Here is a 20,679-nt window from a genome sequence, read left to right as displayed (position 1 = left end):
TCCAAAGCACAGCCACGTCTTTTCTCAAATTAGCCAGGTGGCAAGTGGCAGTTCCCAGAACAAAGGGGAAGTGAGCGCTTGGCTTCAAAACAGACTCTTCTTCTTTTCAGAACCTAAATTTCTGAAATGGAGATGTTTTTTCCCCCTTTAAGTTGATCTGTAAATAAGCATGAGTTTGTTCCCCTTATCCGTTCTTCACCCCACCATTCCCAAAACTGCTGTCCAACTGACCATCCCTTATAATGGTGTTCTACACATGGTGACAGGAAAGCCCTGGATCCCTGAACATACAGAAGGTCCAGAGAGTGGCCTTCTCAGATCCCAACAGGACCCCCCCACCCCTCCCATCCCCACTGCTAAGTTTGCCGTGCTGCTCCCAACACCAAAACAATAGTGCTGCTCCAGTTGGGGCTCAAGGCCCATTCTGACTTTCCTTTCTATCCCCCTCCTCACCCCCTACCCCCACTTTTTAAAATTTTTTGACGGTTCGCACTCTGTACCCCAGGCTGGTCTAGAACTCACTCTGTCCTCCAGGCTAGCCTAGAACTCACTCTGTCCTCCAGGCCTCACTCACTCTTAACCTCACAGTGGCCTGTCATTTCTGGGTCCTTAAAGCTGGGATCATAGATGTGCAGCCACGCCCATCTCAAGCCTGCAACTGAGAGAAGGCATAGGTGTACCACTGCAGAGAGCAAGCCTTGTGCTAACAGACCCTGTGAGTCTTTGCTGGGAAGAAACGTCAGAGGAAAGGAAGGGGACAGGGTGAAACCCTTCTTAGGCTCTGTTTCCATGGGAGACGGTATGTGTGGTAAAAGACTCTAGATAGCCCTTTCCAAAACTGCAGTTTGGAAGCAGGAATGGTGGCTCACCTCTAATCTCAAAACTCAAAAGGCCAAGGTAGGAAGACAGAATTCAAGGCCAGTCTGAGCGACTCTGTGCGATCCTGTCTCATAAAAATTAATTCATTATTAATTTTGTTTTAAAAAGAAGTGTCTCTGGAGTAGAATTAACACAACAGTTTGTAGAAAATATGGGAGGGGAGGAAGACAGATAAAGTTAGAGAAGTTTAAAATGTGCCCTGTTCTAAAATGACTGGCCTGGAACTTCTCCAGGGAAAAGAAGGCAGAACTACCCCATACTAAAAGGGACTAGGGGGTGGGATATAGCTCAGGGTACCCATGAGGGCCAGGGCTCCATCCTAGCACTGCAGAAAGGGACTAGAATGACATAAGAACCCCATGTGGACCTTGACCGAATGCGGGGAGGGGACTGAGGGGACACAGTGCACAAAGCCAGAAAAGTCTGGGGGAATTGTGTCGGTCCCAGAACAGTCTTATGAACTGTCTCAGTTTTACAGATTCAGTAAAGGTACCTTGGTAATGTAGGATATGAGGCATGTAGGAGTAAAGGCGAAAGTCTTTGCAATTCCAGATCCTTCCACCACAATGAGAGGAAAATGGAGGAGAGAGATGGTATATAGATACATGAAAGTTAGGGAGTCTACAAAAGGACACGCCTTTCTATCTTTTTCTATAGATTTGAAATTTTCAAAAAGGTAAATTTGGTAGGTGGATATTATAAAATTCATTGATTTTTTTTCTCCAGATGGTGCTGGGGCATGCCTGTCATCCCAGGAAGCACAAACAGGTGTAGAACCAGGCCAGCCTGGTCTACAGAACGAGTTCCAGTACAGCAAGGGTCACACACAGAAACCCTGTCTCAAACAAACAAACAAACAAACAAACAAACAAACAGAAATAAGAAGATACAGAACAAAGTTTATTGATTTTCAAAATGTTAAAAAAATAAATAACTTGGTGCGTGTGTGTGTGTGTGTGTGTGTGTGTGCACTTCTGCGCACATTGACAGATGCTATTAGGAATGTTTACTGTAGTGTGCTGAATAGTCTCGCTACAGTGCAATCTTCGTTCCAGCAGGGAGCTACAGAAATTTTTTAATTGGACTGACGCAGAGATGTGGAGAACTCTTCCTGAGAGATAACTTTATGGGAAACATTTAAGTTGGGCTCACAACTAGCAGGGGAACTCTTATTCTTCAGGCGCTTTGACCTGGGGAAGACCTGAAGCAGGGGTGATTGATGGCTGTTGTCAGCGGAAGACAGACATAAAGCAGCAAGTGGCAGAGTGCAGGGTGTCAACCTGGACCGGGGCGTCAGGTTGCTATTTGCTTGTATTTTGTGATTTCCCCCGTTCACCGTCACCACAACCAACCCAGAACCAAATGTCCATTTTGCATGGTGGACATACAGTGAAAAGAAAGACCACGGAGAGCAGCACAGCACAGGGCCTGGGCTAAGCTCTCTAGCATGGAGCTCAGGCCTGGGCTCCTGCATGCAAACCCAACAAGGTCCTGCAACTCCTTGTGCCATAGGAAAGAACCAGAAAACCCTGAGATGCAATTGATTCCTGCAAAACCTGATGGCACTGTTACAAAACTCCTGAGGATCTGAACAGCCTGAGCTGATTTGCACCTTTGATATATTTTACGAAACATATTACATGCTAGAGTTTCTTGTTTAATCCCTGAAGAAACTCACCGTCCCCAGCATGATCGAGCTCCCTTTATAGAGGCGAGAACTCGCGCTGGGAGAAGTTACAGATTGGCACACAGCCGCAGCTGGGGAGTAATGCAGCCGGCTTGCCCTCTGTGTGACCTCAGGCTGGCCTCAGGCTGGGCACACAAGCTGACACCATAGCCTGTGCCCTTGCCATTTTCCCACATGATAACTGCTAAAAAGCCATTTTATTAAATCACACGACACACTATTTTAGTACAAGTTAATTACACTAAAATAGATCATTTTCATAGGCTGCCTCTTAAAATGTTATAAAATCCTTCACCATAAGAATCAATAAGATCAATACAATGAAATCAGAGAGTCAGGCCAGGGAACAGAGGTAAACACAATGTGCTTTTGTCGTGGGTGACTTACCCAGCGGAGCTGCATGCTTACCTCAGGGACAATGTGACTCACCAGGAGAGAGGAAAGGGACAAGTCTTATTCAGGAACACTGTGGGTCCCTAGCAAGAATTCTGATTTTGTACTCAATGGACTTAATTAAATATGGTAGATGATGCTATGTGCATCACTTCTTCTTGGTATTATACATTTCTCTCTCTCTCTCTCTCTCTCTCTCTCTCTCTCTCTCTCTCTCTCTCTCTTCCTTCCTTCCTTCCTTCCTTTCTTCCTTCCTTTCTTTCTTCCTTCCTTCCTTTCTTTGTTCTTTTATACTGCTTACTATGTAGTCCAGACTGGACTTGAACTTGCAATCCTCCTGCCTAAGGTCCCCCAGTGCTGGGATTTTAAGCATGTACTATGATATCCAAGTCTGCCTCATAACATTTCTAATGGTAAATAAGGCACATTTAATATGCAGATACTTTACTTAAAATTAATGTATGGGGGCTGGAGTATTAACTAAAATTGAGAATAGATAAGAACGCTTAAGAAAAATCATTATTTTGTATGTTAATTTAACAATATAATAATTACATAAAGAAGACCAGAGGCAAAAGTGCATGTTCCAGCCTGACAGTCAAGTTTCATTCCTGGAACCTACTCGGTGAGAGAAGTTCTATTTGTCTGCTGCAGCATGCAAGCACACACCATTTTTTAAATGTAATAAAAAATAGTATGTTTTTAAGAGCAATTTTGAATGCAGATATCTGCTTTGGATAGATAGTACTTCTCCAGGAAACATTAGTTAGTAAGTAAAAATCCTACTTAGTGCCAAGTATGAGCTACTTCCCTATGAGCTATTGGTCAAGAAGGTCCCAGAAGGCCCTCAAATAGCACAGGCTATATATAGTCATTGTTCTTGGCTCCCTACCATAGCCATATGTAAAATCCTATTGCTGAGACATCACCCCGTAGGGTGCAGGACATAGAGAAATACAGCTTGAACTGACCTGAAAACTTTCTTTATCCTGGCTAGCTCTCATGGTCCCAGACGTTGTTATGAAGGTCTTTGAGGGAGAAGAAGCATTACTGAATCATCCTGTGGTAAACCCTGAATGCTACAATTCCCATCTACCAGGTGCTACCACCTGTGCAAAGTGGAATGTAGGTCGTGAGGGAATGAACATCCTTCTGATTGGACTTGAGGCCTGCTCCTCAAGATGGAATTTTTGTATCTCGTGCTATAAACATGGTCAAAAGCTCACATCTTGGGGGTTCATAGGCCCAAGTCAGGGAATGTACTCCCATCGTTTTGCTAACTGGACAAGTTTTCAAACTGTCATCAAAATATTTACACTTAGTGCTATTTTCAATCTTGGCCAGAGAATCTCCTTTTTGCAGTGTGTCTCAGACAATGCTAAGACTGGTGACTAGTCAAAGTGTTGAGACGGAATGACCATTGAATGACTTACACCCTAAATGGGGTGTCTATATCATCCCTCCACAGCTCAGAAAACACCATGGAGCTGGAGATGGAAAGAATGTCAGAGGTCAAGGATGGTGTGGCCTTCTAGAGACTCCTAGCAGCTTTGGTTACCTGCATAAGACCGAGTTGAGTCAACAAGACCCACCAATATTTCACAAAGTAGACTCAGTGGATTCCAAAAGAAAGGATTCCTCGCATGAAGGTGGGAGGAAGACATGCTGGGGAGGTTAGTCTGTGGAAAGGAAGAGGAAAGAATTTGGAGGTGGATAGAATCAAGTTACACTGTGTAAAACTGTCAATAAATAAAAAATACTATTAAAATAGTAAAATGAAAGTATGCAGCCGGGCAGTGGTGGCACACGCCTTTAATCCCAGCACTCTGGGAGGCAGAGGCAGGTGGATTTCTGAGTTCGAGGCCAGCCTGGTCTACAGAGTGAGTTTCAGGACAGCCAGGGCTATACAGAGAAACCCTGTCTCGAAAAAACCAAATCCCCGCCCCCCCCAAAATCCTTATCATTTAGGGTTTGACATGTCAAAAAGACAAGTCTAGATTCCCTGTAAAAGTTCACCTCTGGTCTAGAGATACAAATGGATAGGCAGCTCTTTGTGCACACAGGAGCACACATCAACACCTAAAAACTGGTAGGTTGATGACATCTCTTGCTAGAAGATTCTTTCATGAGAACAAGTATTCATCTGTATAGGTAGTCTTCAGTTAAAAAACAGAATAGTAAATGAGTGATTTTTTTTTAAACCAAAGACAATATTCAAGATTACCAGACTGTAAGTTATGGTTATCAGCCTGTATCCTTGGGCTCTGTCTGTAATGTCGCCTAAGGGTTGCTGTCTGCAGATAAGAAAGCCACTGTACACATAGACATCTTGGACTCTGATTCTGGGATCTCCAGAAATCCAAGAGCACCTCAGGACATTCACAGCAACTTCATTTATATTCTAAACAAAAACCAATAGACCACTAGGGAACTTCACTAAATTAGAGCAAACTAACACGTTTTCCATTGTTCATATTAGCAGAACTTAGACTCCAAATAGGAAGTTAGATGTCTGTTTCTCCTTAAGGAATCTGACTGTCAGTCTTTGCATGTTATCTCATGTTCAGAATCCCAGCACCTTAGATTGCTGGAGCAGAAGGAATGTTGTGAGTTTGAAGTCAGAAAGAGAGTGGGAGGGAAAGTGTGTGTGAGTGTGAGTGTGTGTGAGAGAGAGAGAGAGAGAGAGAGAGAGAGAGAGAGAGAGAGAGAGAGAGAGGGAGAGGGAGAGAGGGAGGGAGAGAGGGAGGGAGAGAGGGGAGAGAGAGAGAAGAGAGAGGGGAGATCTGAATATTCTAGATTTTTTCTACTTCTATTATTGTATTCTTCTATTGTATTCTAGTCTATTCCATTTTACAGTCATGATTATTATAACCAAATATGATTCTCTGAAGGATCCACACAATCCTACAACTTAAAAATTAAAGACAAAACCACTAGAATTTGACTTAAATATTATGCCGGTATAAACTAATATAAAAGAAACTGTGTTGCTAGCTGAAGCAGCACAGACCAGAAAGTCTAGTCCTGGGTAAGGCAGGAAGGTCATGAGTTTGAGACCTGTCCTCACCTAAATGCTCCTAGGGAGCCCTGAGGTCTGGCTTTCTCTTACTTAACCTTGCACTGTAGCAAACACTTGCCTTAAGGCAAACACAGAGGAGGAAACAGGGTTCTAAGGTGTGGAAAGGAAAGGGATGGTCATTCCAGCCCCAGGAGGATCCATCCCCGGCCATCCAAGGTCTCAGAACTCGCTTCATCTGGCCTCAACACTGCATTTGATTTACACCCACCACAGTCTCCTTGCCTCTCTGTGCACAGGCCGCATTTCTGAGGGTTTCCTGAGTTAGGAGCAGAGACGGGAAAAGAAGACAGAAGCCCAAGAAGAAATCTCATCCTTCAAAAGTCAGGTTTGAGTTTGGTTCAAGCGTCACGGGCAGGACTTGCTCACCACAGCGAGGCCCTATCCTCACCCTCCTGGCATTGCAACAACCAGCTTAGGAAGAGAGGGCCCCACCAGAGCAAGCCCTCAGACAGCATGTTCCTTAACCCCAAACGAAACTGGCACAACTCAGTAATCATCCCAATGTCTCTCATCTTTTCATCCATATCCCAGAAAACCAGGGCCACCAGAGTGGCTGAGCTGGAAACCTTACCTGTGACCCTGATGGGTGAGTTGGGGCTCTGAGATAACTGTCGGTATCGCTCTGCTGACGAGGATGCTATACGGATGCTGAGAACATTTGTGTATCCCGAGGACTGTCCACAGAAGCAGAAAGAAGAGCCTCTGGACAGTCTCTAACTCCCTTCCTTAACTGCCTTCCAGCTCCCATGAGACAGGAAGTGAAGAGAGAGAAAGAGGAGGTTCCTCCTTCAAACCTAGAGTCTAACGAGAGAGCTGACTGGACTTCTGTTCGTCCGGTTGCAACATCAGACCCTCCCTAGGGTTTAAGTGTTATAGCCGAAGGAAGAGTAGAAAGCGAGATGGGCTGGGTTGGAGGTAGAGGGGTGGAGGTGAGACATAGTGTTGGTGAGGAGACTGGGAGTGAGAAGAGAGGCAGTTAGAACTTACAAAAAGTGAGAAGGGGAGGAACAGAGGAAAGGGTGGATGGCTGGGATAGAGCCTGCATTCACACAGCCCACACCTACCATTACATGGTTTCACTATGCTCTTCTAAGACAAGGTTTCACTGTACAGCCCAGGCTGCCTCAAATTTTCAAATCTTCTCCCTTATCTCTCTCTCTCTCTCTCTCTCTCTCTCTCTCTCTCTCTCTGCTTGGGCTTTTTTGGAGACAAGGTCTCACTATGTAGCTCTGGTTGACCTGGAACACACTCTGTAGACCAGGCCCGATTTGAATTCACAGAGATCTGCCTGCATATATCTCCAGGTGCTAGGTATATGCCACCACACCAGGCTTCCCTTAATTTCTCAGCACTAGAATTACAGGATTGTGCCACACACTGTCCCTATTGGTGGTTACTTGGGAAAGGGAATCATGAGAGAGGAATTTACCTAAAGAATATCTGATATATACTGGATGTATGTCTACATATAAAAGAGAGGTGTTCCAGTTTGAAGTAGTGGCTGCTTCTTTTCCTCACAGTGTGGAAAGAATGTCAAGACCAAAGACCCGGGGTTTATTTTCACCTCTCCTTGCTGAGCCTGTGGAAGTATTTCAGGGGAGTCCAGAGGTCCTTATCATCTATACAACTTCCCCAAATCCGCAGTATTCATCAAAATCGCAGCAGCCACTCTATGCCCACAACCACCTCAGTAAGTGCACAGACCATGCAAAATGTGGAAGAATCCAAGGCTCTTTCCCCAAACAGTATGAGAACCACCCTACCTCAATGTCAGATTGGCAAACCGTGAGAAGAGGCCATAGGACTTGGCTGCTATCCTAAAGAGATGGAGTCACCTGAAAACACCTGAGTTCCATTGAAAGACTGTCAACAAATTGAAAAGCTTACCCCACTGACTGCTTCTCAGAGGGTCAAGAAGAGAACACACTCACAAAAATGTAGTTTTTTCCTGATGCTAAACTACAGTGCATAAATTCCTGTAGAGAGCTACACAGAAAACACAATGGGTTCCAGGATTAGGCAGTGGTGATGGTATGCATTGTGGAAAATATATTAAAACCCACTGAACAGGAGATTTTAGTTTTGTGTGTGTGTATGGGGGTGTGTGTGTGGGTGTGGGTGTGGGTCATGTGGATATGAGTGCAGTGCCTTCAGAGGCCAGCAGGGGGGGGATCAGATTTCCTAAAGCTCGAGTTACAGGGAGCCATTAGCAGGCCAACTTGGATGCTGGGAACCTCTCTTAACTGCTGTGCCTCAAGAATTTGATACTTTAAAATGGAGAGCTTCTTTGTATAAAACTTGCAGAAGGAAACTTGACTTTAAAAATGCCCCCACCTTAGGACTATGGAAAAATGGCTCAGCAGTTAAATGCACTTGGTGCTCATGGAGAAGACTCTGGTTAAACTCCTAATGCCCATGTCAGATGGCACACAATTGCCTTTAACTGAAGCTCCAGGAGTCCAATCTGGCTCCTGGCATCCTAGGTCACTTATACACATGTGTACAAATCAAACCATATAACAATAACTGAAAATAATAAACGAAATATATTTTAAATATCCCTACTTCAAATTGAGATATTGGATCAGTGAAACTTATGTCTAGTTTATTTAGTTTTAGTAGATGCAGGGATTTAACTTAAGGCTTCAAGTCTGTCAAGAAAATGCTGTAACTCTAGTTTCAGTCTCAATCCTCCTTTTTTTTTGGGGGGGGGGGGTTGGTCCTTGCAGTGTCACAGCCAACAGGGAAACAATGCAGGTGAGGTAAGAATAAAATCTGGCTTCATCTTGACTTAGTTAGCTGCTGCCTGCCCCAAACTTCTGGAATCTGATTCCAAGTGGTTTATTTTTCACACATTTAAACACAGCAGAACTTTGGAAAGAGAAGTTTCCACATGACTATTATCACAACAGGGGTACCAATTTTTAGCAGAGATGTAACAGAAAACAATGTTCAAGAGTCTGAGGGATTCAGTGAGGGCTGGCCTTACAGAATAGCGAAGATCAATAGGTATTAACAAATCCATTCCCCGTCATCTGGATGGATATAACCTGACTATTTCTTTCATTGAAGGAAACCACCTGTGTGTTTAGCGGCTCTGGTTTCTCTGGTGCTGTCTGTGAGTACATGAGCCATGTGTCCTTCTGTACTCTTATAATTTTGAGATAGTGTCTCACCGAGTTGCCCTTGAACTCTGGAATGAGAGCTGTCTGTGAACGTGCAGTCCTCCTGAGTAGCTGCCATTGGTAAGAATTCCAGGAAATAAGCTGTGTCTGCAGAGATCTACTGACTGATAGAGCTGCAGTGGTGTCGGGAGGCTGGAATGCTGCAGGTCCAGAGGCTTGTCTTCCTCCAGCTTTAGCCCCTGGGCCCGCTGTTCCTTGACCACCTCTGTATCAGAACTGACATCCTTTGACTAAGAGGTAGAAGCCTTTTGGAATTTATTAACATAGCAGACTGTTCACCAACCCCAAAGCTATGGACGTCAACAGATTGCATCTTGTTCTAACTACCTCTCTGGTGTACATAGAGAGGTACAAACTGCCCTTGATTTATGACTTTCTTGGTTTTGGTTTTGTAAAACATTAAAATTTTGATTTTGGGGTAACCTAAATCTGTGTTTCTGGGCCATGGTCACTCAAAGTTGGCTCTAGAATAAACTTTTATCTTAAGTGTTAGAATTGTGTGTGTGTGTGTGTGTGTGTGTGTGTGTGTATTTCAGTACTGGTATTATAAGCCTGTATTATAAAGATCTGGCATTTGGGGGAAGAGAGTTGTGAGATAGTGACCTTGAACTTGTGACCCTCAAGACTCTACTCTCCAAATGCTAGGATTATATTTTAGCTAGGTACTACCATTTTCAGTTAAGTTTTGTTTCCTCTTAATTCCAAAATGATGCAGTTGACAGATTGTAAATGTTCAATTTGGGTTTTTTAGACCAAAGTCAGATCTTCTCTCTAGAGTCTATTGTGTGAGCCGCAAGACTCACACAGACCCAGAACTGTGCAGGTAGCTATGCCATGGACAGATTACAGGAGCTGGTGCTGAGGTAGTTTGAAAATATAAAACGTAAATGCAGCAACTTATCTGCCTAGCAGACTCTTTGATAAATCCCTGGGAGCACTGCTTCACTGGATTTGGTAGGAGTTAAAGAACGAATGTCCCAAAGAAAAAGCTATCCATTCTGGAGGCGAGAAGGGACACCTAGACAGTCAGGAGAGGGCTGAGCAAAGAAATAAAGGGCAGTGAATCGGACTTCTAAATCCAGCTTGAGAGTCACTTATAAAGGAATCTGCTCTTCTCCAGACTCTTGTTTCTTCAGCTTAAAATGATTTCTGGGCGTGGCAGGAGGCGCAGATGAGCTATGGTCAGATTGGCCAATGCAGCAAAGTCTTCTAGAATGTGAGCCTCTCTTAGCCAGACATTAACAATTCTAGAGATAAATTATTTCTAAGAAAATTCCTGCGGGAAGGGTGCATTACACAGTGTTCAGTGTAAAAGAACATTTATTTGGGGGCTATTTCCAATACCATACAGAAATGACTTGCCAGATAACTGGTCACTGGTTATAGGAATGTAGACCAGTCCTCACACTTCATTTCAGTAAAAATCAGTTCTTTTAGACAACCGGTTCAGTGCCTGCTATTTTTCACCTGTAAGTTTTAGACACTTTCATATTAGATGCAAGAGAACTGTCGTTACTTTAATAGCTTGAGAATGTTATTCTTACCAATTTTAACCAAATTTCAAAAGCTCTTGTCTATTTTTTATTCACTATGTATATGAGTGTGTGTGTGTGTGTGTGTGTGTGTGTGTGTGTGTAGGTCTGTGAGTGTGTGTGTGTGTGTGTGCGCGCACGCGCGCGCGCGCGCGCGCGCGCGCGAGCGTGTGCCCACAGAGGCCAGAGGGAATGGATATTCCTGGAACTTGAATTAAAAGCATTTTGTGAGCCATCTAACATGGATGCTATGAACTGAATTCAGGTCTTCTGCTAAGGGACTCATGCTCTTAACTGCTGAGCCATGTTCTCTTGAGTATTTCTATGATCTTTCTTATGGAATGTCTCATGGGTGGGGGTGAATACAGGGCCACAATGTAGCCCAGCACTTCTTCCCAGGTGTGGGGTTCTGTGTAGACCACCACATCTGGCTCAGAATGTTCCACCTTTCTTTTAGAAGTTAATGTTACTGAGCCTTCTTAAGGCTTTATTAATAATTCTTAAGAGCAATTGTAGTTTAAGTATTCATGTGAGATCTACTCATTTCTATGATTGTTAGCTTGTTTCTTACTGTATCCTGGCTCACATTTTTGGACTTGTACTCTTTCTACTGATCTGGCTTTAGGGCTGTATGTTTATTGTATTGCACATGTAGCTCTAGACTTTGGCTTCTTCTTCCTGTTTCTCCTCTCACTCTCACTTCCTTCCACATCTCAGGATAGAGCTAACCTTTCACACCGATGAATGCTCACTATAGTCTCTCTGTCTGTCTTTGTCTGTCTGTTTCTGTCTGTCTGTCTGTCTCTCTCAGACAAGGTTTCTTTGGTTATCTTGGAACTTCCTCTGTAGATCAGGCTGGCCCTGATCTCAATAATCTGCCTGTCTCTGCCTCCCAAGTCCTAGGATTAAAGGCATCTCCTTCTAAAGACCCAAGTTTCAGCATGTTGTATGTGTTGGGAATTTTTGCTTCACCTCCTTCTTTGGTCCAGTTTCCTTTTAATACTCCTAAGTATAAATTCAAATTTAAATTAAAATTTTATTTTTTCACTGCTAAAATATGTATTTCTGTTGACATGGCCCATTTGAAGTTTTGTCCAAAGTACCTTTAAAATGCATAGTTAGGCTGCGGATGCTCAACACAAATAGGACATTTACATCACACTCCGTCCCCAATGCTCAGGGTCCTTTATGGGAGATGGGATGGAAAGAATGTAAGAGCCAGAGGACAAGAAGCAGCAGTGCCAAGCCGTGTCCTCCGGACATAGCAGGAGCACACACTCCTGGGTGCACAGCCACTGTGGTTGTCTGCTCAAGACCCGCAGAAGACCATGCCAGCCAAACTTACAATATGGAGAGGGGAAGACTCACAAGCCACCACCTTAACTGAGCAGCTATTGGCAGATGATGGCTTCTGGGGCAGGAAGGATCTTTTATTAATGATATGCCTCCTGGGTCAACCAAAGGTCGTGGGTGTCCCTGATATATGGGTAGCACAAGATGAACTCATTGGATTATTCAGAGGAAAAAAGGAGGTCGGGAAGTTGGGGAAGATATATAAGAGGAGTTAGGGGGGAAAGGGGGATGAATGTCATGAAAACACACTGGATACATGTGTGAAGTGCTCAAAGAATGAATGAAAATCATTTATGAAGAAGGAGATTGAGGAGGAAGAGGAGGAAGAAGGACAGCAGCAGGAACAGCAGGAGCAGCAGCAGCAGTAGCAGCAGCAGAAGGAGCAGCAGCAGCAGGAGCAGCAGCAGCAGCAGCAGCAAAAGGAGCAGCAGGAGCAGCAGGAGCAGCAGGAGCAGCAGCAGCAGCAGCGTGGATCCAGCAGTGTGGCCCAGCAAGTACATTTGCTTATTGAGAAGCCTGAGGATCTGACTTTGATCACTGAAACCCATATAGTAAGTTTTGAGCTTTGCCTTTCCAAATTTTATGAATATACATATGTATGTATATGAATATACATATGTATATGTAAAGAATATATACATAATACACATATGTATAGCATTGATGTTATATATGTGTGTGTATTATATATAATATGTATATTATATATACCGCATACACATTACATAACAATCTATATCTTATATACCTTATAGATCACTATATATTTTTCATATAGCATGCTAAATGGAAATATATTAAATCTTTATCGAAATAATTTGATTGAGAATGCATAAAGCTATCATGTATTTTCTGGCCTGCAGCTCTGGTAGTCTGTAGGACAGAACCACTTGGGATGGATGAATACAGCTGCAGCTGTAGGCCTTGCAGAGAATTTAAAAGAAAATGAAATTCAGTTATGACGATTTGTTATTAGTTATAAGAAAAATCTCTGGCCATGCTGGCAATGAGCCCAAGTGTGCTCTAGAAGACTGACAGTCTCCAGTGGGGAATTTTGGAGTGACCATAGAAAAAAAAACAAGCTGCCAGGCAAAAGCCTCCTGCCTGGAAGGAGCTGAGGAGCAGAGGAAGCCCAGCACAGCTGCAGAGAAGCAGGGCGTAGGTAGAGGACAGCGCACGACAGAGTGCAGCTGCCCACAGACCTGGCCGAGTTTGGAGTGATGGCCCAGGTCAGCGTGCAGGAAGCAGCCCCTCCAACTTGGCTTACCCCGATTGATCGTGGAACTCTTCATTACAATCTCACTGAGGAAGACAGCAGTGGATTGCTGAAACCAAGTACTTTTTTTTTTAAAATTTTGTTTCTCTTAATAAAAAGCAACAATATGAAAAGAAGATGAGTTCATGGAAACATATGCACATAGGGAAATGAGTCACTTTACAGTCGTAAGGGGGAAATTAAAGGCAGGACCAGAATCAGCTAAATGAACCGAGACGCACCGCTAAGCATTAGCTTTGTTTCTAGATCAGACTTTATGATCAACAACCCAGACATCTATATTTAGATGCTGTTGACGCTGTCTCACTTAAGTAGTTAAACCGAAACATAAAATGGATGTAAGAGATGAGACCAGGAAAGAGGGAAACTGAGGCCTGAAAGATGGCTTGGTTGTTACTTTGGATACGTAGGCATTTGCACAGTTCTTAGGTGTCGACAGCAAATCTACACAACTCACACTTATCTAGAGGTCAACCCAAGGAGGAAACACGTCTGGGGTGTAAATACATTCCCCTGTCTGCACCAGTGCTTCTCAGCCTCCAGAGAAGGCACAAGCAGCACGAGCAGTTCCAGCAGGACAATAGCTCGAGAGGAGGCGGTCTTGTGCATCGCAGGACCTTCTGTAGCAAGACTCACGTGAAGCTCGTAGCTCTCCATCCCCACCCCACTGCCACTTGTGACAGCCACAAATGTCAACTGACATAGCCTAATGTCGAGTGTCGCCTGACAGCTGGCATCTTATCGCTGATAGAATCCCTCAATATTTATGTTATAGACTGGGCAGAACGCATATGTTCTCCTAGTCCTCAGTGAAACATGGGTTTAATATAGCCAATAGAAGAAGCATGACCAGAGGACCTGTCTAAACTGATGTCCGACACTCTGACAGAGGTGTCTTCAAGATAAACGGGCCTGACGCCTGCTGAAGAGAATCTTGAAACATTCAGTGACAACTTTGCCATCCTGCCTGTGGCCTTAAACATAAAGCAGGCTCAGGCTAATGATAGATGGAACAGTATGAGTGACCCAGTGTGCTTCTGAATGACTCAGTGTATCTATTTCCCCTCACGGCAAGGCTAAGGGGCCCCGAAGCCAACCCAAAATTAGCAACTCGGATTTCATCTTCACTAAAAGAAACTCATTCAAAATGACATAGTAGGCCAAAATAGAAGCACACACACATAACTAGCTGGTCTCTGGCAGAGGAATAAGAGTGGTTCAATAAACAGAGGGCAATCTTGTCAACAAACAGTATAGAGCAACAAAACATCACAATGGGACTGACAAAGACAATGACCCAGACCCAACCCTTACTCTAGTCTCAACTGCAGATCTAATGTAAAATGCAAAACCAGAAGATAACACAGAAAAAAAAAATACAGGAGAACATGAGCTGGTGCTGAATTTTAAGATACAAATTGAAAATAAGATTTGCAAAAGAAAACTGTTGAAGTTTATTAAAATTAAAAACTTCTGCTCTGCAAAAAAAAACAGTGTTAAGAAAGTGAAAGATGGGGGGGTCAGAGTGGTGCATGCCTTCAATCGTAGCACTCAGAAGGCGGCTGCAGGTGGATCCCTGCAACTTGCAGGCCAGTCTGGGTTATTTAAAGAGCTCCAGGGTGATTTGGAAAGATCCTATCTTAAAAAGGAAAGATAAAATAAAAAAAAAAGAAAGAAAGAAAAGAAAGCTAAGCCACAACAGGAAGGAAATCTTTTTAAATGTTTTTCTTTAATAAAACACTGGTGATCAAATTATAAAAGGAAGTCTTAAAAAAATCAATACTAAGAAAACAAGTAACCCATTTTTAAACTATACGGAAAAACTTTAGTGAACATGTCACCAAAACAAAAACAAAAACAAAAACAAAAAAACAACCAAACAAACAAACAAAAGCAACAACAACAACAAAAAAGAGCTCTTCCCGGGAAATGTGCCTCAGGGAGCAAAGCACTTGTGTTTAAGCCTGAAGACTTGAGCTTGGCCCGGTGATCCTATGAGATGGAAGGAAAGAACCGATTTCCACAAGTTGTTCTTTAACCTTCAAGAGCTCCCCTTGCCAATAAAAAGTGTGATTACAAAATCAAGAGGCAAACAGGTGGCACTTGAAAAGATACACCACATTACGCATTGGGAAACTATAAATTAAAACAACAGTGAGATATCCCTAAATGCAGGAGACCAGCAAGCTCCTAAAATACCAGCACTACTCAATGCCTAGAGAAGGAGCAGCAGGAACTTTCATGCACTGCAGGGGACATAGAGAACAACTCGGAGCCTCTGGGCAACCGTTTAAAAGTTTTTCTTACTGTATGGTCCAACAATGACACTCCTGGATAGTTATGCTAAAGAGCTGAAGAATCTGCATGTGGATGTTGACAACAATACAGAAGCAACCCTGATGCCCGAGGAGGTGCTGTTACTGCTTATTACTAAGGGAAATAAGCTGAGGAGAGTGGGCCTCCTAATGTGTGCTCCAACCACGAGACAGTTGGGAAAAGGCAGAGTACAGAGACAGTGACTGAAGGGTCAGCCAGCGTTTGTCAAGGATTGGGAGGACGAAGGAATGAGCAGATAAACCAGGAGGTTTGCTGGCTCTATTTCATGGAGCTTATGGTGGAGACATGTTATTATGTATTTTCCAAAATCCATAGAATATATAACATGGAAAATGATAAGTGTTGCACTGGGCATGGTGGTGCATGCCTTCAATCCCAGTACTTGGGAGGCAGAGGCAGATAGAGGCTAGCCTGATTTACAGACTGAGTTCTGGGGGAGCGAAGGCTATTACACAGAGAAACCCTTGGGGGGAGGGGAAAACAAAAGCAAAAAGCTGAACCAACCAAACAAACAAACATGGAAGTGACAACTGTGGACTTCAGTAACATTGTATCAGTACCAGCTCAGCAACAGTAACAAGCACTGCAGGAATGCTAGATGTTCTTATGGGAATTTGGCTAGTGCGGAGGAGGTTTCCTGTACAGGGACTGTGCTTTCTGCCCAATTTTCTACAATTCTAAAACTGGCCTTTACTCTACCGAAGCTTTTAATATGTTGTGACAGAATAGGCAACAATCTGGTAACTTTTACATCAATTTGTAAAGAAATGAATTTTACAAAGACTGTTAACTTGAAGCATTTCTACTAGGAAAGTACTGCAGCTCAGCCTGTGGCACTCAACACCCAACAGCCTTTGAAGTTTCCAAGGTCACAGGGCTACTCAGTTTAATCTGAAACCCTTGGGCTGAGTCTAAGAAGTGGGGTGGGGTGGAGGAGGAAGAGAAAAAGGAAGAAAGGGGGGGAAAAAGTAGAATTTCACTGAATCTTGAGATATGTCTCAAATGTCTACACTTCTAGCTTGAGAAAATACCTGATAAGAGTAAGGAGTGCTATTAATGTTTAATTATAATCATTATTCCTAATATGTTTCATAGTTGTTCATAAGAAAACATACAATTAGACGGGGCTTATAAAAACAATAAAGCAAAGTACATTTGATAACGTAGCCTTGAGATTGTTCATATAATCAATAAATTCACATAGTGAACAGGACTTTATCAGCAGTTTGTAACCTGGCAGAGCAACTACTTTTTATGTACACTTAACAATTTTTTGAGACAAGGTTTCTCTGTGTAGAACTGTCCTGGAACTCACTTTGTATACCAGGATGTCCTTGAACTCAGGGATCTGCCTGCCTCTACCACCCAAGTGCTGAAATTAAAGGCCTGTGCGCTATTACTGCCTTGTTTATTGTTCTGATATTTTTCAATGTCTCTCTCTCTCTCTCTCTCTCTCTCTCTCCCTCTGTGTGTGTGTGTGTGTGTGTGTGTATGAAGTCAGAGGACTATGTCTGTTTAGAAATAGAGTCTCGTGTTTCTTTTGCTTTGGACCCCAGGTTAGCTGGCATGAGCTTCTGGCCACTCCCCTGTCTCTGCCTCCAATCTTGGTGTTGGAGCACTGGGATTATAGACAAGGATGTCTGCATTCAGTGTTACATGGATTCCTGGATCTGAACTCAGATTCCCCATCCTGCATGGGAACTTTATCCACTAAGCCATCGCCTTGGTTCCTGGGATATAAATTATGTGCAAGCTTTCCTTTGACAGATCTACGAACTACTTTCTAATTAATGTTATCAGGGCTGGGTGTACTCAATAGTGTTCTACATGCTCAAGGTTCTGGGTTCAATTCCTAACAGTAAAATTAATAATAATAATAATAATAATAATAATAATAATTGATAATTAATATACAAAGCATAAAAATTGTTCTTATTTGTGGGGTACTATATATTTTGATGCATGTTTAAGAATGCTAAAAATTATATAATTATATAAAATATTAATTGAATTTTGTACAAAAGTGTTTTAGTATACATTATGCTTTAATAAAAAGGTGACAAGGCATGCTAAGAGCAAAGGAAATTGAAATAAAAAATTTAACCCTTACTCTCCCATGATAGATCAGGTTTTATTCTCTTATTCTCATTATCAAGGTATCCACATGAGCTACAATGTTTTATTCTTATTTTTCTTTATTTTTATTTTTATTTATTTCTTTTTCTTTTTTTTTTGAGACAGGGTTTCTCTGTGTAGTCCTGGCTGTCCTGGAACTCACTCTGTAGACCAGGCTGGTCTTGAACTCAGAAATCCGCTTGCCTCTGCCTCCCAAGTGCTGGGATTACAGGCGTGTGCCACCACCACCTGGCTGTTTTATTCTTATAAAACACATGGTTATGCTGGGTGTGGTGGCACACGCCTTTAATCCCAGCACTCAGGAGGCAGAAGCAGGTGGATCTCTGAATTCAAGATCAACCTAGTCTACAAAATGAGTCCAGGACAGCCAGGGCTACACAGAGAAACTGTCTCAAAAAACCCTGGTCTTGGGGCTGGAGAGATGGCTCAGCGGTTAAGAGCACTGACTGCTCTTCCGCAGGTCCTGAGTTCAAATCCCAGCCACCACATGATGGTTCACAACCATTTGTAATGAAATTTGGGCCAGAGAGAGCAGAGACTGAGCGAGCAAGTTTAACCCGGGCAAGCGGGGCTGACCGCAGTGAGCAGAGGTCCTAAATTCAATTCCCAGAAACCACATGAAGACTCACAACCATCTGTACAGCTACAGTGTGCTCATATACATAATAAAATAAATTAATCTTTAAAAAAACAAAACAATACCCTGGTCAAACTCACAGAGATTAAAGGTTAACCCTAGCCCATGAACCTGGCTCGAGATTCCCAAAGCTTAACAAATAAGGCACTTATTTAATTGACTACGCAATGCACTGCAGGACACTGATGCTCTGGAGAGACTTTAACGGATCCCAGGAGTTTAAAATGAGAACTATGAAGCAAAATCTTTGGCAGATTCAGAGATGTTCCTCTTAAAAATGAGTTCAAGAAGAGCTATGAGAAGAGATAACGTAAGGGGTGAAGCCACCTCAGGACACCAAGGGACGGCACAGAGCGCTCTACGCAACTTCAAGCTTTCACAGAGAAACGTTAGTTCCAGCACTGCCTTAGCTATGTGAGCTCCCATTATCCACATCTTAGCTTTATGAAATCAGGTTGGCTGTGTCTGGTGTGATTCAAAAACATCAAGTGTCAACTGCAAATCAGTGGAACAGAAACAGGACAGTGACATTGAGGAACATTCCCACGGCCTGAGAAGTTTCATGTCAAGGTACACATGACCCATTCGTGAGCAACTGTGATATTAAAATATAACCGAATTAGGATTTTTCCTTCCAGTGTATGACATCTTTTCAAACAGCACGGGTGTCCTTACGTCCAAAACTTACTCCAGGTTTGGACTTTACTACTCACAGAATTTATTCCGTTCTAGGACTACTAGAGAAAAATTGTAGTTGGAGGACCATGAACCAAGTGTGTGGCAGAGGAGCTGTGACCCAGTACTTGGGAGAAACAGGAAACAGCAGCTAGCCTGTGTGGGTGAGGTGAACAGAGGCTGTATACCTTGAATTTGTCATCAGGAACACACAGCATGTGACCATCAGCCAGCACTGAGGCAGGGGCTGGCTCTGAACAATTCTGTCATCACTTTCTGCATTATAGTCCAGATACACTACTGGCTTTACAGGGGGCTAATACTCTAGGGAAGACTATCATTCAGTTTCAGACCGTATTTTCCTATAAAATGTAAAATATGCCCAGTGGAATGCACACGCCTGTGGTCGCAGCACTGGGATAGAGGCAGGAGGGTCAGTTCAGTGTCATCTTCTACTACTTAAATTTAAGGCCTGCATGTCTCATAAGTAATAAATAAATAAATAAATACATATATAATTTAAAAATCAGTAAGGTAAAATTAAAAGGAAAGTTAAAACACAAAACACAAACAAACATCATGCAATATTACCATAAAAATTCCAACACTAAAATAAAATACAATATTTTGTACCTCTGTAGTATGTTGGAAGTTTGAAAAAGTTTCTTTCTTTCTTTCTTTCTTTCTTTCTTTCTTTCTTTCTTTCTTTCTTTCTTTCTTTCTTTCTTTCTTTCTTTCTTTCTTTCTTCCTTCCTTCCTTCCTTTCTCTTTCTTTCTTTCTCTCTCTCTTTCTCTCTCTCTCTTTCTTTCTTTCTTTCTTTCTTTCTTTCTTTCTTTCTTTCTTTCTTTCTTTCTTTCTTTCGACAGGGATTCTCTGTGTCATTCTAGCTTTGCTGGAACTCAGTCTGTAGACCAGGTTGGCCTCATGCATCCCAAGTGCTGGAATTGCAGGCCTGTGACACTACTCCTGGTAAGAAATTCTTTGACATTATTTACTTTACTTATGTACTTGAACAGCATATAGCAGAATTCTACTGAGTTTTCATTTTTTTTAATTAAATTCCTCACCACACTGGCCACTGAGCATGGGAAACCTCATCTGTCCAGTGTTGTCATTTCTTAGTCAAATCCAGTCCCATCAGGTCCTGTCAATTCTGTGATAGGATTCTTGGGTTCTGAGCTCTGGGAAGGCATGCATGAGAGAATGGTAAATTTTGATTTTCTTCCCTATGTTGATAGTTGCCCCAGCAGACCTCATGATATTAATGATTTCAAGATCTATCTAGAGGCGAGTTTGCCCACCAGCTGGTGCCCGCGGCGTTGGTCTTCCCTCTGTCCTTGTACTGCGGTTATGACTAGGAACATTATTTTACATTTAAAATGCTCCATAGACTTCCTCACATCTATGACCTTCCTGGTTTAATACAAAGGACACACAGAGAAAGAAGCTTTAAAACTGTGATGTCTTCTCCCGAGTGTCCTCCCAACTCACAGTTCTCTTTGTTCTTCA

At 42.8% G+C, this 20,679-nt stretch overlaps 1 protein-coding gene across 6 annotated transcripts in view; it reads right to left on the bottom strand.

Annotated features, from left to right (window-relative positions):
• The window catches only part of Lyn (LYN proto-oncogene, Src family tyrosine kinase), a 107,913-nt gene that overhangs the window by 54,362 nt on the left and 32,872 nt on the right, over positions 1–20,679 (bottom strand). For 2 of the 6 annotated variants that reach the window (XM_052176018.1, XM_052176021.1), the window contains exon 1: positions 6,610–6,754. The exons of the other annotated variants lie outside the window; for them this stretch is intronic. The gene's annotated coding sequence lies outside the window, so the exon portion shown is untranslated. Of the gene's footprint in view, positions 1–6,609; positions 6,755–20,679 lie in introns of those variants that run through there. 6 annotated transcript variants of the gene reach the window in all.

Source organism: Apodemus sylvaticus, chromosome 3 (genome assembly GCF_947179515.1).
Source record: "Apodemus sylvaticus chromosome 3, mApoSyl1.1, whole genome shotgun sequence".
NCBI lineage: Eukaryota > Metazoa > Chordata > Mammalia > Rodentia > Muridae > Apodemus > Apodemus sylvaticus.
Note: the sequence above shows the minus strand (reverse complement) of the source record. Positions and strands in the feature narration are given on the sequence as shown.